General features: G+C 47.2%; 1 protein-coding gene across 3 annotated transcripts in view; it reads left to right on the top strand.

The window, feature by feature from the left end:
• Positions 1-14,597, top strand: part of FRMD5 (FERM domain containing 5) — a 285,564-nt gene that overhangs the window by 189,383 nt on the left and 81,584 nt on the right. The window lies entirely within an intron of this gene.

Raw genomic sequence — 14,597 nt, 5'->3', positions numbered from 1 at the left:
CCTTGCCGAGTGCAGATGTGGGAGGGGGAAGAGGGTTGAGGAGAGGGAGCAGAGTCTTGGCTCCAGCCCATCACGTATGGGCCAGCAGAGGGGTAGCTCATGGCACCATTTCCTTTGCAGGGCCGCAGTAAATTACCACCCCCAGCATAAGAAGGGAGCTCTGGGAGTCACGGGCTGACTAGCACTTCCTCGAGAGAGGTTCCTGCACCGCTCCTCCCTCAGAACTGCCCATGTGACAGCAGAAGCCTAAAGCATTGGGGGGAAGTCAGCCCCTGCAAGGCCTCGCTTGGCCAATCTGTAGCAGAAGTGTTGGGAACCCACATGCCCTGTTTCTGTCTCGTCCACATTCCTTTAAATAAAAGGGTTACAGTGAGGCTAGCAGGAGTACTGTAGTTCTGTAGCTGTGACGCTGATTGTTCTAGTGAGGATCCCAGCCATGGGGTGGGTGGAACGGAACAAAGGAACGATCAATAACCGATACTTGCGGCACAAGCATCATCGGAAAAACAGGAGATTGAGATTCTCCCCCTCCCCAGATCTCATTTTTCAGCTGGGGTCTGACAACTTTTGTCTTGCTGTTACTTTGTGCCTTGAAGTGAACTGATCGGGTTAAACAAGTCCTGGGTCCCGTGGGGTGATTTCATGGCCAGAGACCTATGAGCTGTCAGGGCTCCAGAGGTTCTGCAGCTGACGCAAAGAATCTCCACCAGCTGTTTCGTAATTTTTATGGCTGGGATGTTATAGTATGTTTATCCTCGATGCAGAAATTTGTCCGTGTAGACTGCAGAGGTTACTGCAGCAGCTAATCAAAAAGCTGAGCTTTGTTGCTTAAAATGCTCTAGGAAATGTCTTAAAATTGTGGTTTTTCCATCCTTGTCTAATATTGGAACGGGTAACAAGAAATTCTCCCAGCCACTTCCAACATCAGCCTGTACGTTATGCTGGCATAAGCTATGTGGGTGACTGCTAGACTGTAATTTTTCCAGCTGTGCTAATGATAGCAACTGATTGAGTGCCCCTCGGTGCACAGTAGCCCAGTAGCGGTCTGCCTGCAGGACCTTTGTCAGTCACAAGTGTGCGATCAGCAATTTATAATAATTGTCAAACTGATTGAGTGAAGGTGGCTTCTTACTGTTTGCAGTCTTGCACAGGAAGTTGGGATTTTTTGTTTCGTTTGTGCTGCAGCAAAGATTGATTAGGGAAAAGCAACTGTTGAAAGGATCCATGGCCGAATCTGACTTCCGTGGGTACAGAGTTACTCCTGAGTCACCCCAGTGGGAGCGAGATCAGAATCGGCCCTTACATTACAGAGTTTGTTATGTGCTGTACAAGGCTCGGGCAAGGTTTGACTCCATTTCTGCTTTGTCAGAACTGCTTGTCTCGTCTCTAGACACAATTGTTGCAATTGCAGCACGAAGAGTTATGGTTAATGCTAATCGCTGCCAGTCTGTCAGTTCAATTGCATGTTTTTCCAGTGTCATCAAACTGCAGTGACATTCGGAACGCAACAAACAATTTAGCTGCACTTGAAAGGTGACAGCAGGTGAAGTGTGAGATGAAAGTAGCAAACGTTGAGGCCAGACACATCCTGAGAAGCATCACTTGACACTTGCAGAATGTGTTGCATTGTTATGATGCCATCGCATGTAGGATTCCCACACCTCGCACAATGTCATCACTTAAGGCTGACCAGTGGACAGTAAAAGATTCATGGCCAGGGACAGAGCGGTCCCCATCTCTCTCCCAGCCTTCCACTCCGGAGGTATCAATAGTGGGGAATGAATGATTAGAGGCTTCCAGGGCACCTGGATAATTAGCAAGGATGAGGGCTGTGCCTCATTTAGTGGTGGACCCCAGGAGCTCAATTTATTTAGCTTTAGCTTTAACAAAGGAAAGGTTAAGGGGTGACTTGATCCCAGCCTGTAAGTACCTACCTGGGGAACAAATATCTAATAATGGGCTTTTTAACCTAGCAGAGAGAGGTCTGATGCAATCAGAAGCTGAAACTAGACAAATTCAGGCTGAAAATAAGGTGTACATTTTTAACGGCGAGAATAATTAACCCTGGGAGCAGTTTGCAAAGGGTCATGCTGGATTCTCCATCACTGACCATTTTAAAATCACAATGGGATGTTTTTCTATAAGCTCTGCTCTAAGAACGATTTTGGGGAAAGTCTGGGCCTGTGTCACCCAGCAGGTCAGACTAGATGATCACAACGGTCCCTTCTGGTCTTGGGATCTATGAATCTACGTTATTCTGTACAGATTGAAAACAGCCTCTTCCCACACGCTGACTTTAGTGACTGAAACTGAGCCTGGTGAAGATTTACTAGGCTCTGAAGCATGATTTATTTTATTTAACACTGTGCCCTTCATTCCTCATGTCTGATAGTCAGTCTGCTTCTGTGCAGTAGCAGGGGGAGAGAGCCACAGACACTAACTGCACTGGCTCTAATGACATGCGCATCTCTGTGTAACTCTGTTGGAGTGGTGTATGGTGTGGAGAGAAGAAAGCATGCTTTGAGTGTGGGTCTAAGGCTCTCTTTGTACAGCACCGAGCACAGCGGGGCCTGGTCCATGACTGGGCTCCTAGGTGCTATGATCATAATAAACAATGAATGAATGTCGTGCTCTATAGTGTAATGAAGTCAGGGTTATGTAAACTGCTGATGAAAACCAGCCAAGCAGCCAGTGAAGGAGGATCATCTGGGAAGGTTGGAAGGTTGGAAGATTGCATTATATACAAAACTGGGCCTGTTCCTCTTCCCATTAATGCATGGAGGTCTTGCGTTCAACAAACAAGTCCTTTTAGTCTAACTTGACATGCACAGAAACAGCAGCTCTCCCCCAAGACCTGGGCTTAAGCTGCCAGTTCTGGGCCTTCATCCGCCACTTGCCAGACCTGTTTCCTGGGCTTGGTTCTCCCTTGTGGCGCATGTGTTATGACGAAGCCAGGACAAAACCACTCTGCGTGGAGGAACTCACTGGAGGGCAGGAGGCTGCTACTTGGTGAGCTCCCTCTCTGCTGATTTCAGGGCCAAGCCACATGGCCTCCTCACCCTGATCACTTGATAACTGTGAAAGACAGAGGTGCAGCAGATGGCGAGGGATCACAGGTCCCCAATCCGGGTCCCCAGTGCTCAGACGGTGGCCACCACCCGGCAGCTTGCCGGAGCCACGGGCGTTAGCTTTCCAAGGGCTCCGCCCACACCGCTCCTGATTGGGGGAGACATGCAGCCTCTCTGATTGGCTCGGACACACTACTTAAGCCAGAAGGAGGCACTGGAAGCTGTTTGAGCAAGCGGGGGAATTTGTAGCTGGCTGCCATTTTGGACCCTGTCTCCTCGCCTGACCCCTGAGCACTGTCTTCCTGTCCGGTCCTGGTGCCTGCCTTCTTATCCCAGATCCTCCTCCATGCCCGGTCCCTGCCTTGCTCCAGGTCTCTGCTCCTCTGCCCTCCCCTAGTCTCTGACTCTGGCTTGACCCTTGGTTTGACTTCTGACTCTGTCTCCAGTTCTGACACCCCACCCCACCCTGGCTCCACTTTCTGGCTCCCAACTCAGACCACCGGGCCTGACTGCCCATGTCGTGCTCCTCACACCGATATAACGGAGAGCAGTGTGTGACAATGAACACCGGCAGCCTGGGGGAAACAATCTGCCCAGAGCTCTCTGGCAGACTGATCCTGCACCATTAGGGCAAAGGGAGTTTTTCTCGATCAAGACTTATGTCAACAGATTATTGCAGATTAATTTTCCTAAAACCCTCCATGTGCGTGTGTGTGTGTGAGATTGCTCTCCAGCCCTTACTCCTCACTCAGCTCCCCGGCTATGTCCTTGGGGGACTGAATCATGGAGTAAATCGTGGGAACAGCTGTGCCTTGTGGGAAGAGGTGCATATTGTGTTAATTAATCAGTCTATTATGACAGACATTTATTTGTTCCATCACTGTGGTGTCTGGGTGCCTTGGCTTGGCGCCCACTGTGTGTGGAAGTTCAGGAGTAGTTAGAGAGACAGGAGGCCCTACCCTATCGCAGTTCATCATACAACACACGCGAGCAGATACCATGGTGATGAGCAGACTATTAAAACATAGACAGATGGGCAGATTTACTGCAGAGGAGGTTAAAGGTGTGGAAAGAGTGCAGGGTCTGCGTCAGGAGCAGTGGTAATGGTGCCTGTGTAATGGAAAGAGTTTGTATTTGATGATGAACTTCCTTTTCTGTTGAGTCGTCTTTGTGTGCCTGGGAGTGACAGAGGGGCAATCCTGCTAGTCCCTTTGAGAAGGAGGGGTGTTGTGGGGTTGGTAACCAGTTCCTAAAGTGCTGTCTTGGCAGATGACCATTTCCTGTTCTTTGTGTGAGTCTCTCCTTTCCCTACTGAAGTACAGTGTGAAGGAAGAAGGTCAGGACAGGCAACTGAAGTTTTATGTAGAATATTCACTTTCAGGGAACCTGATTCACTGACAGTCTAAGAAAGTTTTAGTCCTTTTGTGGAGCTACGACGAAGTTGGCCAGTTAATTCTCCCCAGAATTTAAAGTATCATTGGATTAGCTATTCTAAACACCTGTGGTGATGTATCAGAGCCCATCCAGCACAAGCAACTGCTGATGCAAGGGTCTGAGGTTATCGAGCTGTGGGCTTGGACCGCCCCAGAATCTCATTTAAATTTCGTTCTTGGAATACGCTGAGTATGGTTAGGCAGGGCTCTGATAGCACACGTGGAAGTGGAATTTTACTTTTATAGTGTCATTAATATTGGAAGTTATAAGCTAGAGCTGGAGGTAACGCTGCAGCTGGAAGTACTAAATGTAATTATCATGAGCCAGGAGGTGTCCTGCGGCCAAATTAATAGCTGATACCAAGCCAAGCTTTGGGAGTGTCTCGTTTCTGATGCTCAAGTGTGACTTTTGCAGCGGAGATAGAAAAGTGCTTGGGAAGTGATGTGAGTTCCCCTCCCCCAATATTAGAGAGAGTCTGGAATCAGAACCCTAGATCTGACCGCTCCTGAACTCTGGGAAAGTCTGGATGGATCCCATAGGATTAGAGATGACCATTTATATCATTGATATTACCACTATTATACAATTACCATAAATCTTGTACAACATGTAGTTCTCAACCTATTTATCATTGTGGGCTGCAGGTTGAGAGCCACAGCACACCTCACCCAACCCTCCCCACAGACCCCTATGCCCATAGACCACTCCACAGCCGACAACCCCAGACCCTCGTTGGGCCGGGCCGGGCAGCCTGGACCCCACTGTGTGGCCCAGTGGCCTTTAGCACATATGCAGCCACACAGGTGTCCATGGAAAAGTTACAATCTGTCAGCTGTGACCATCCTGGTTAAATCCACATATCATCTTTATATCCTTAGTTATGAATATTGGGAATGGATTTGTGTCTTAGACCTGTGTTGTATTCCTGGGTGACACCCTCCAGATACAACAGGGCTAGACAGCTAGGTGTCGACGGCCCATCAAGGACACTCCACTCTCCCAATGGGTCATTGAAGAAACTCATCCCGCCCAGATAACTCTTCCTACGGATGCCTCAGACAGCAAGGAGCCAATGGCCACCCCCTGTGATTCAGCAAACCATGAAAGGACGTATGATAGGCTCATGTGACCCTGGACTCCATCTGGAGCCAGCAACTGTCCACTCACCAGGGCTATGGGCTTTGTTTGGGACAGGAAATTTCCATGCACATGGCAGAGGATATAAAAAGACACCTGAGACATCTCCATCTTGCCTCTTTCCTGCTCCAATTCTCTGGACTCTGGATTTACAAATAAAAGGAGCATCTTGAATTATGGATCCACCTTCCAATCTTTTGGACAGTACCAGAGAGACTTTACAAGCCAGCCGTCTCTGCCACCACTGCTACACACCTGATACAAGGACTTTGCAATCATTTGTATGTATATGATCTACTAGCCATTTATAACGCTCTTCTCTTTTACTATTAAATCTTTAGTTAGTTTACTAAAGATTGGCTGACAGTGTGATTGATCTGAGATACATCTTGACCTGGGGGTAAGTAAGTGTCTGATCCTTTGGGATTAGAATGAACCTCACCTATGGTGAAATGGGTTTTCAATAACCTCTCACTATATTAGGTTGGGTGGCCTGGAGGGGAGCCAAGGGCTGGAATGTCTACAGGGGATGGTGTTTCTGGTTAACCACTGTGGTACTGCAGAAGCTCTTTTGTTACTGGCTGGGTGAATCTCATTATAGAGCCAACCACCAGCTTTGGGGATAGTCTGCCCTTAGCGTGGCCCATCCCAGGCACAGATCCAATTCTAGCTCTGAACTCTGCGGCCTGAACTCCAGTGCCATAAACTAGGGCAGTGTCACTGGACTAGATGAGACCAGTACAAGCCAGGGATGGAGCTGTGAATCTGCTGCTCTTGACGGCTGAGTCTCGGTGCTGTCAATGGAAATGTATCTAATGGGCTTCAGGGGATAGGCGCACCGTATCTCCAGCCAGAAAATACAAGAGTGGGAGACAACAGGCTGGATTTATAAATATTTAACTCCTCCCTTGAACGTCTGCAGTGTTTGTAAATAGAGCGAAGGGCTGACTAGCATCCATGCCCAGGTTTTTATGTTCGGTGTTATCGATAGGAATGAGAGGGATGAATACCAAATAGTCTACTCTGTAGTAGAGGTTAGCGGCAGAGGCCCTGCAGGGAGCTCACAGAGACCTTCAGGAGAAACTCATAAAGAAGCAGCAAAGGTGGGGACTAGAGGTTAGTTCGTGCCAGTCTGGTCGTGGTGTCCGTTGTGCACACTGCCGGCCATCGCAACTTGAGGGCTTCTATGGCATTGGTTTGTTGCTGCTGCTAACAGAGGAGGGAATTTTTATATTGAGCTGCCTCTTGCATACGTTAGTGAATGGAGGGGTTTATTGTGCTAGTCCGATTGTCACAGACGAAGCTCATCTGAGAGAAAACAAACAGGAACAAAGTGCGATTCACAGCTCCCCGTCCCCAGGGAGAGCAGCTGATGTGGTTTCTGTCACTCTGGGCCAGGTAAATCCCTGGTGTAACTCTCCAGGAGCCAGTGGAGTTACACCAGGAACAAATGTGGTCCTTTGTATTCATGGCAAACCAATGAAGGGGAGAGGTGGGATACAACAGCCTTTTCCTCTCGTTTCTAAATGCTGGTGCAGAACAGAACGCAGTGCTTCGGGCCCAATCCTGCTCCCCTAGAAGTGCACAGGAAATTTTCCGATCAGGTTGGGGTGCTACAGGATACAGTGATGAGCACTACAGAGAGCTAAGTTGGTGGGAACAGACTTGAATTTCCACTGACAAACATGCCCTATACACGTTCTCTGTGGTTTCCTCCTGTGTGGGAAAGCCCTGCACATGTTAAGCATATGCTTTCAGGAGCAGTGGTGTTTCTAGTTTGCCCTTGGGGGACGGGCTCGGGCTGAGGAGGGGTCCCTCTGCCGCGTAGGTCATGGCTACAATGCTTGGGGGCCTTGGACCTGGGAGGAGGGGGATGGGCAGCAGGGTGTTTCCACTCAGAGATGGGAACCTCTTAAATTTGTCCATGTGGATTTGTTCACAAAACTTGCTCCAGTTCCATTTTGTGTTACCATAATTAGAACAAAGTTGAAAACCAGTTTGCTGGTCCTTCAGTGTTTTGTAAATCATATCAAATGTGGCCCTGGATTACACAGACTCTAGTTATCACTTTAGTTAGTGGCAATGTGCACTGTTAATTATATTCTAAGGGCAGACTGCTGGAGCCCCCGGGTTTGAATAATTTCACTGGGAGGAGGTGGCTGTTGATAAATTATTTTGAAAAAAGAAGAACAGGAGTACTTGTGGCACCTTAGAGACTAACAAAATTATTTTGAAACATTCTTGTCTGTTCAAATGAAGCTTTTCTTAACTGTCTTTTTTAACTCACATACACACACATTGCATATTTCAACAGAACCCACTGCAGAGATGGAAAGTTTCTAAAACCTTCTGCACACGCAGTAGTGACCTCACTTGTCTTTCTCAGCTCTCAGTTCTCAATGTGTTGAAACAGTCTTTTCAAATGGTATGTACTGAATCAACCATTACATGTAACGCCCTTCGCGACAGTGTCACAGACTCTTTACAAACAGATCAATAATGGTTGCAACAGGAGAGTTTTTAGACTTGATTTAAACTTAATTAATGACTCAGTGAGCCCAGTTTGTGCTGCAAGTGAGTTCCAGCGGGTAAGGGTGAAAGAAAGAACAGTTGCCATCTAGTGCAATGTTAACTGAGAGCTGTCAAGAATTATTCAGGTCTACAGCTGAGGCGAGGCCTCAGGGGAATGCTGGCTAGGAAACTGTTGGGGGAAGGAGTGAGACTGCAAAGAGTAGCCTTGTAGGCAAGCAGAATCATCCATGGCATCATCATCAAAAAAATGCCAGCGAAGTTCTCGCCGCATATGAGGACTGTGCTCGCAGACCCTGGCTCTGGAGAGAATTCTGCCTCTGGAGACCGCAGGTGCGTAAGGCAGGTATCAGAGCAGGGAAAGTAGTAAAGAATGAAAGACCGTGCGGCAAGGTCGTAAAGGAGACAGCCTGGTCACAAGGCAGGAGAATTCTAGGGACAGCAGAGTGACCGTTTCCCAGTAGGAGCAACACGAGTCTCTGAAGAAAGCTCAGAGTAAGTGACCAGCCCAGGTTACCAGCTTTTCGAAGCAGCAGACCAGCACGAGCACTGATTTCCAGGCCCGGCAGACTCCACTTGGTGTCCAGGTCACTCTGCCATTCTCCCCTGGATACAGCGGCTGGATTTCCACAGGCTCATTCTCTACTGGAGCTTCCCACCCTGTGTGTCTCAAGCAGAGTCCCTCTCCTTGTCCCCATCACTGCTGACTTTCCTCTAGGACTGCACGAGACACTAGTAACCTGCTACAGCAGGATGGGAGCCAATTAAATGCAGCAGACTTGCAAACGGAATAGACCTTGACATGCGTTTATCCTTGGAAACACAGGCCTGTGGTGCAAGCGACTGGGGACAGCCCTTCCATTACTGCTCCAGCCTGACGCGGGCCCTTTGGAAAGGTCAGACACCGCGGCCAGTGCAGGTGATGTGGAGTAAGCAAATCATTTCAGTATTTGCATAATTCCAGCCTGAACTTCTTAACTCTTGAAATGAAGCACAAGTGATTTAAAATGCAGTGACATTTACCATAATGTATCCAACGCCAGAAATGTGCTAGAGACAGACCTCTAGGGGCTCCCTGATTGCCTGGCCTATTTCTGGTGAGTGATTATTTGATCAGATAACAACATATTCATTAAATGGATTTGTAGGAAAATAGGATCCTGTGTTATCTTAAAGGAGCCTTGTCAGCTGTCAGAAGCCACATTTGATCTGCGCAAGATGAAAAGCGTTAAAGCACAGCTCGTGCTGACTTCAGAACACAAGCGCAGCCAGGTTACCGAGTGGCAAGGCAAAGAGGTGCTGGAGTGTTTTCCGAAGTAGCAAACACGAACAAGACTGTGCCAGACGGACAGGCCAGAACCAGTGGCTGTGGTGCACTGGCTCCAGATTCACACTGGTACAAGTAAGAGCAGAATCTGGCCCAATAGCTTTTTCTCTTTTTTTCCCCCCTCTTGGTAAGTAAGAACTGCAGTGAGAGAACCTCCTGGAAAGCTCTACGCCTGGAGTCTTTTCCAAGAACACTGCTGGGGCCGGGTAGCATGGCTTGAGATTTCCAAATGTGACTTGTGATTTTTGGGTGCCCAACCGGAGCCGTTATGAGGGGGCCTGATTGTCAGAGCATGCTGAGCACCTGCTCTCTGGAAATCAGCCATTTTGGAATCATAGTATTGGGTTGGGAGAACCATACGTCAGCTCTCTGCCTCTGCAGACTTGGGGCCGGACACTGTGGGCACCTTCAGCGGGCGTTGAGGGCACTCCGCACCGCATGGGATTGGTGTGTTCTGGTTCTAATTAGGTAAGAAGTGAAAAGGAACATAACAGCCTCAGTCTTTTGCCATCCTTTCATCTGCAGAAGACGGTGGGAATTGCAGCCTATGATGTAGATGGTTTCCAATGTCTCATGTGACTGAATAGTCCAATCTGAGATTTGAATGATCTTTGGCAGTTGTTGCAAATGTCTGTATCTTGGTTGGGAGCTGCTTGCTTCCTACGGGCTCGTTTCTCTTCAAGCTTTGGGGGACCAGCTTCTGTCATGGACTCTGATGCCCTGATGGAGACGATGGCGCCACTTGGTACAATCACTTGCCAAGATTTCCCATCGGTTAGGATCAATTCCAAATTCCTTCATATCTTGCTTGCATGTGTCTTTATAGCGAAGCTTGGGCCATCCTGTTCTTGTTCCCTCTGATATCTCCCCATATAGCATGTCCTTGGGTATGTGTCCATCTTCCAACCTACTCAGATGGCCCGGTGTTGAGTATGCGGCGTAAACAACGTAGGCGGAAACTGTTTAATCTTTTCTCCTGATGAGCATAAGTTGTCCATGTTTCCCCACCGTACATGAGTGCTGAGGGCGCAAGCTTGGTACACTAGCATTTTGGTGTTGATGGTCAGCTTTGAGTTGTGCCAGGCTCTTTTAGTTAGTCTGCTAAAGGTGGTGGCGGCCTTTCCAATGTGAACATTTAGTTCTTGATCCAGTGAGAGGTTGGTGGTCACTCTAGAACCTAAATAGCTGAACTTCTGGACGACTTCTAGCTGGTGTGCATTTAAGGTGATTGAAGGATCTTGTGGACCCCCCTGTCCTAATACAGCCGTTTTCTTAATGCTGATAGTGAGAGCAAATGCCTGAGAAGCCCTTGGAAGGCGGGCCATGAGTGAGTTCCTGTAGTACATCTTCATAGTGGGCCCTGAGGGCAGCATTTTATCAAAGCCACGAAAGCACCTCAGGAATCTAGCACCATTCAGCAAGGTTAGCCTCTAAACTGGCCTGGCATGGGTGCTGTGCTCCAAACTGGGGTGCACCGGCAGTGATGGGTGGGGACACTTGTGCTCATCCTGTTCACACTGCACCTGGCTTTCCAAGGTGCTCTTAGCCCTTGACTGATGAGCACTATACAAAATATACCACAGAATGAGTCATCAGCACAGTACTTTACTGAGCACTAGCTTGAAAATCCATCAGTATTCGTAATAGTCTCTCAGAATTTGGAACTGTAATTTCTTTCCCATCCAATCTTGTCTCTTGTCGATTTGGTAAATGGCGAATTTTCCCCCTGCGGTTCCTAGCGGATCTTGAAATTGACACACACCCCTTTTTGTTTGTTCACCAGTATTTAGTTTTTCTCCCGAGCACAGAACACAAGAAATAGACACTGTACGCACCTTCCTCTGTGTCCATAGCACTTGGGGGTTGGGAGGGTTGAGAATAGTGTTTCTTAGGGCTTGTCTACACACACAAGTTGCACTAGTTTATCTTAAATCAGTTTAAAAAAAAAAAAAAAAGTTTAGTTACACCTGTGCAACCCCACCCCCCCTCATGTGGACACTTTCATGTTGTTTTAAAACAGCAGCTGACATTGACTTAGGTTGTGTCTGTAAATGAACTGACACCCGCCAAATGGTTATGGGCCAGGTTTACACTGGTGCAAGGGTGTCCACAGGTGATGATGCACTGGGTTAACTAAATCAATAATAAATCACACTGTTGATTAAATGGGTACAGTTTTGTGTATGGACCAATCCTTAGTTAAGTGATGCTGGAGAGCAAAGAAAGTCCAAGTGCAACAAATATTTTTGTAGGTCCTACACTAATATTGGCTTTCTCTCCCCCCCCCCCCCAAAAAAAAAAAAAAAAACCCCAAAAAACAAAACAAAAAACCAACTTTCAGCAGTGGATTGGAGAATGTTTGGAAAAAGCAGTAATCATACGTCTAATCTCGAGGATATTTAGGCACTATCCGCTGGGGCCCTACACATGTGCTACCTTCATACCCGGTCGGCAGCCCCATGGACTCCAATGGCCCCACTCTCACTGTCTAGAATTACGCAGGTGCCTAAGGCTTCGCAGGACTGGGGCTTCAGGTTTTAATAATCTCAGAATATATCAAGTTTTAGATCTATGATACTTCAAAATTCCTCTGTGACTTCGTCTCGCTGTATTTAAACAGCGACAGAGTCCTGTGGCACCTTATAGAGTAACAGACGTATTGGAGCCCACGCTGGCGTGGGTGAATGCCCACTTCGTCAGACGTATTCACCCATGAAAGCGTATGCTCCGATACATCGGTTAGGCTACAAGGTGCCACAGGACTCTTGGTCGCTGTTTACAGATCCAGACTAACCCGGCTCCCCTCTGATACTTAGCTGTATTTAGAAACTGTCCTGGCACTGCATGGTAGTTGTTCAGAAACCTGTTTTGCATAGACCGCTTATTCAGCGTCTTACAGAAGTCGTTGCCGTATGTTTGATGTATGTGCTGCAGCACATGCAGAGCATGTACACTTGTACACAGCTGACTAAAGAAACTGGCCAAAACCAATACCAGTTCCTCTTGGCAGACTAGCTGAAGTGATTCAGGGAGGGACTGACTCGTAAGAACCAGAAAAAAATATACTCTGGCTTAGACCCCTGGCCACACCTCTGAAAACGTTCCGTTTAGCCATGCTGGGAAGCAGAGCCAATCAATGCCATTACACAGACGAGGTTTAAACATTGCTACTTTTCTGTATTTAATGGTAATTGGACTGGATGTGCATCCTCGTCTTCCAAAGGAGTTCTGCTGTAATTCAGCAATGCTTCGACGAATTAGAACATTTAGAAGTTCCTTTTAGGAGTGGGTGTTTCTTCAGCATGGAGTCTGGAAAGCCCTCGCTGGTTATAGACAAATACGGACTTTAACAGCACACAGCAATGCAAATCAGTGTAGAGCAGGAAGGGAAGAAGTTATCCTTAATATCTCAATAGAAGAGGAGAGAGAGAAAACAGGTTAAAAATAAATAAGTTAGTCCTTGAATCATAAAATAGTGAAAGACTAAAGGAACTCAAGCTACGTAGTTTATCCAAGAAAAGACCAAGAGGTTACCTGATCACGGTCTGCAGGTACATAGATGGGGAAGAGATTTCTGAGACTAGATGGCTCTTTAGTGGGTGAAGGCATAATGAGCTCCTATGGCTGGAAGCTGAAGAGTAGAAAAAAGGTGCAAATGTTTAATAGTGAGGGAAGTTAATCACTGGGACAACTTGCTGGGGGCTGCGGTAGATTCTCTGTCACTTGGGGTCTTTAAACCATGACGGGATGTCTTTCTAAAAGATCTGCTCTAGCTCACGCAGAAGGTGTGTGTGATGCAGAAATCACTGGGTGAGGTTCTCTGGCCTGTGTTATGCAAGAGGCCAGACCGAATGATCGTTTCTTCTGGCCTTAAAGTCCTATGAATCTATTAAAACATCAGTACAGTGTTTTGCGGCTTTCCTGTTTGAAAAGAGAGTGGTAATCTTACAGCTTCCGCTGTGGACCTGTAATATAGAACTAGATGTTTTTGACTGGACAGCAGAAATCAGGAGGTGTGATATCACGGTCTGAGCAGAGCACTGTAAACTGGACATTCATGAGTTCTAATCCCAGTGCTAACAACACCCTGAGTCCTCAGGCAAATGGCTGCAGCTCTGCAAATCTGCGGATATCCCCACTTTCTGTCCGGGGAGCAGGTATCCACGCAGGGCTCTACAAATGGCTTAAACCCCTTCCTCTGTTTCCATGTGTGAACAAAGGATGGCATCACAGGGGGTTGTGAGAGTTAATGTTTGAAAAGTGCTACATAAATGATAAATATTATTGAAGCAAGTGAAAGGAAAATTACTAAAAGCAGGAAATTTATGAAAACAGACACGCGAATCTCTGGCAAGATGTTTATAAAAAACAGTGAAAACATTCCCTTAGAAGTATCCAGGAATGTAATTGCAGTGTTTCAGAGCATCATTGTTCTTTATTAGGGTGGACTGGCCCCAGTGACAGCCATTCCATGATAAAAATGAAACACAGTTACTTAGAAGCCGTTTTCTTACTAATAAATTACGTGCCTGCTAGTGAAGCGTCAGAACTACAGGCTGCAGTGTTCTTCTGCAAGGAGTCTTTTGGGGAATGAGGATGTGATTGGCTGGATGCAAATACTGGCACATACTCGGTGAACACTTGAAAGAGGTTTTTATTGAATTGGGAAATCATCCTATAGATGGTGATTGATATAAAATTAAATGGGGCCATTTGAGTGATCTAGTGCCAGGCCCGCAGAAGCCTGGAGCAACTTGGAGTTAGCGAAGGGAAAGGCGTAAGCACGCCGAGGCCCCAATTCAGCACGCACTGACACATTTAACGTCAATGGGTTTTAAGCATGTGCTTAAAGATAAGAGCGTTTTTAAATGCTTTGCTGAATTGGGGCATCGGTCATTAGTGGCCCACGAGTTGGTAGAGTCTGAGCTGAGCAATAGAAGGAAGATAATTCAGTTAGGGTTGATAGTTTGTTCCATTGTGCAATATTGGAGCACGTCTGATCATTCAGATCACACGTTCGTCTAAAACCTGGGACACTGTCAGGGTAAGTCGGGGTGGAGCAGCCTGGACTCAGAACATCCTTCTTTTGTCAACCTGAGCGA

Source organism: Malaclemys terrapin, chromosome 10 (assembly GCF_027887155.1).
Source record: "Malaclemys terrapin pileata isolate rMalTer1 chromosome 10, rMalTer1.hap1, whole genome shotgun sequence".
In the NCBI taxonomy this organism is placed as follows: domain Eukaryota; kingdom Metazoa; phylum Chordata; order Testudines; family Emydidae; genus Malaclemys; species Malaclemys terrapin.
Note: the sequence above shows the minus strand (reverse complement) of the source record. Positions and strands in the feature narration are given on the sequence as shown.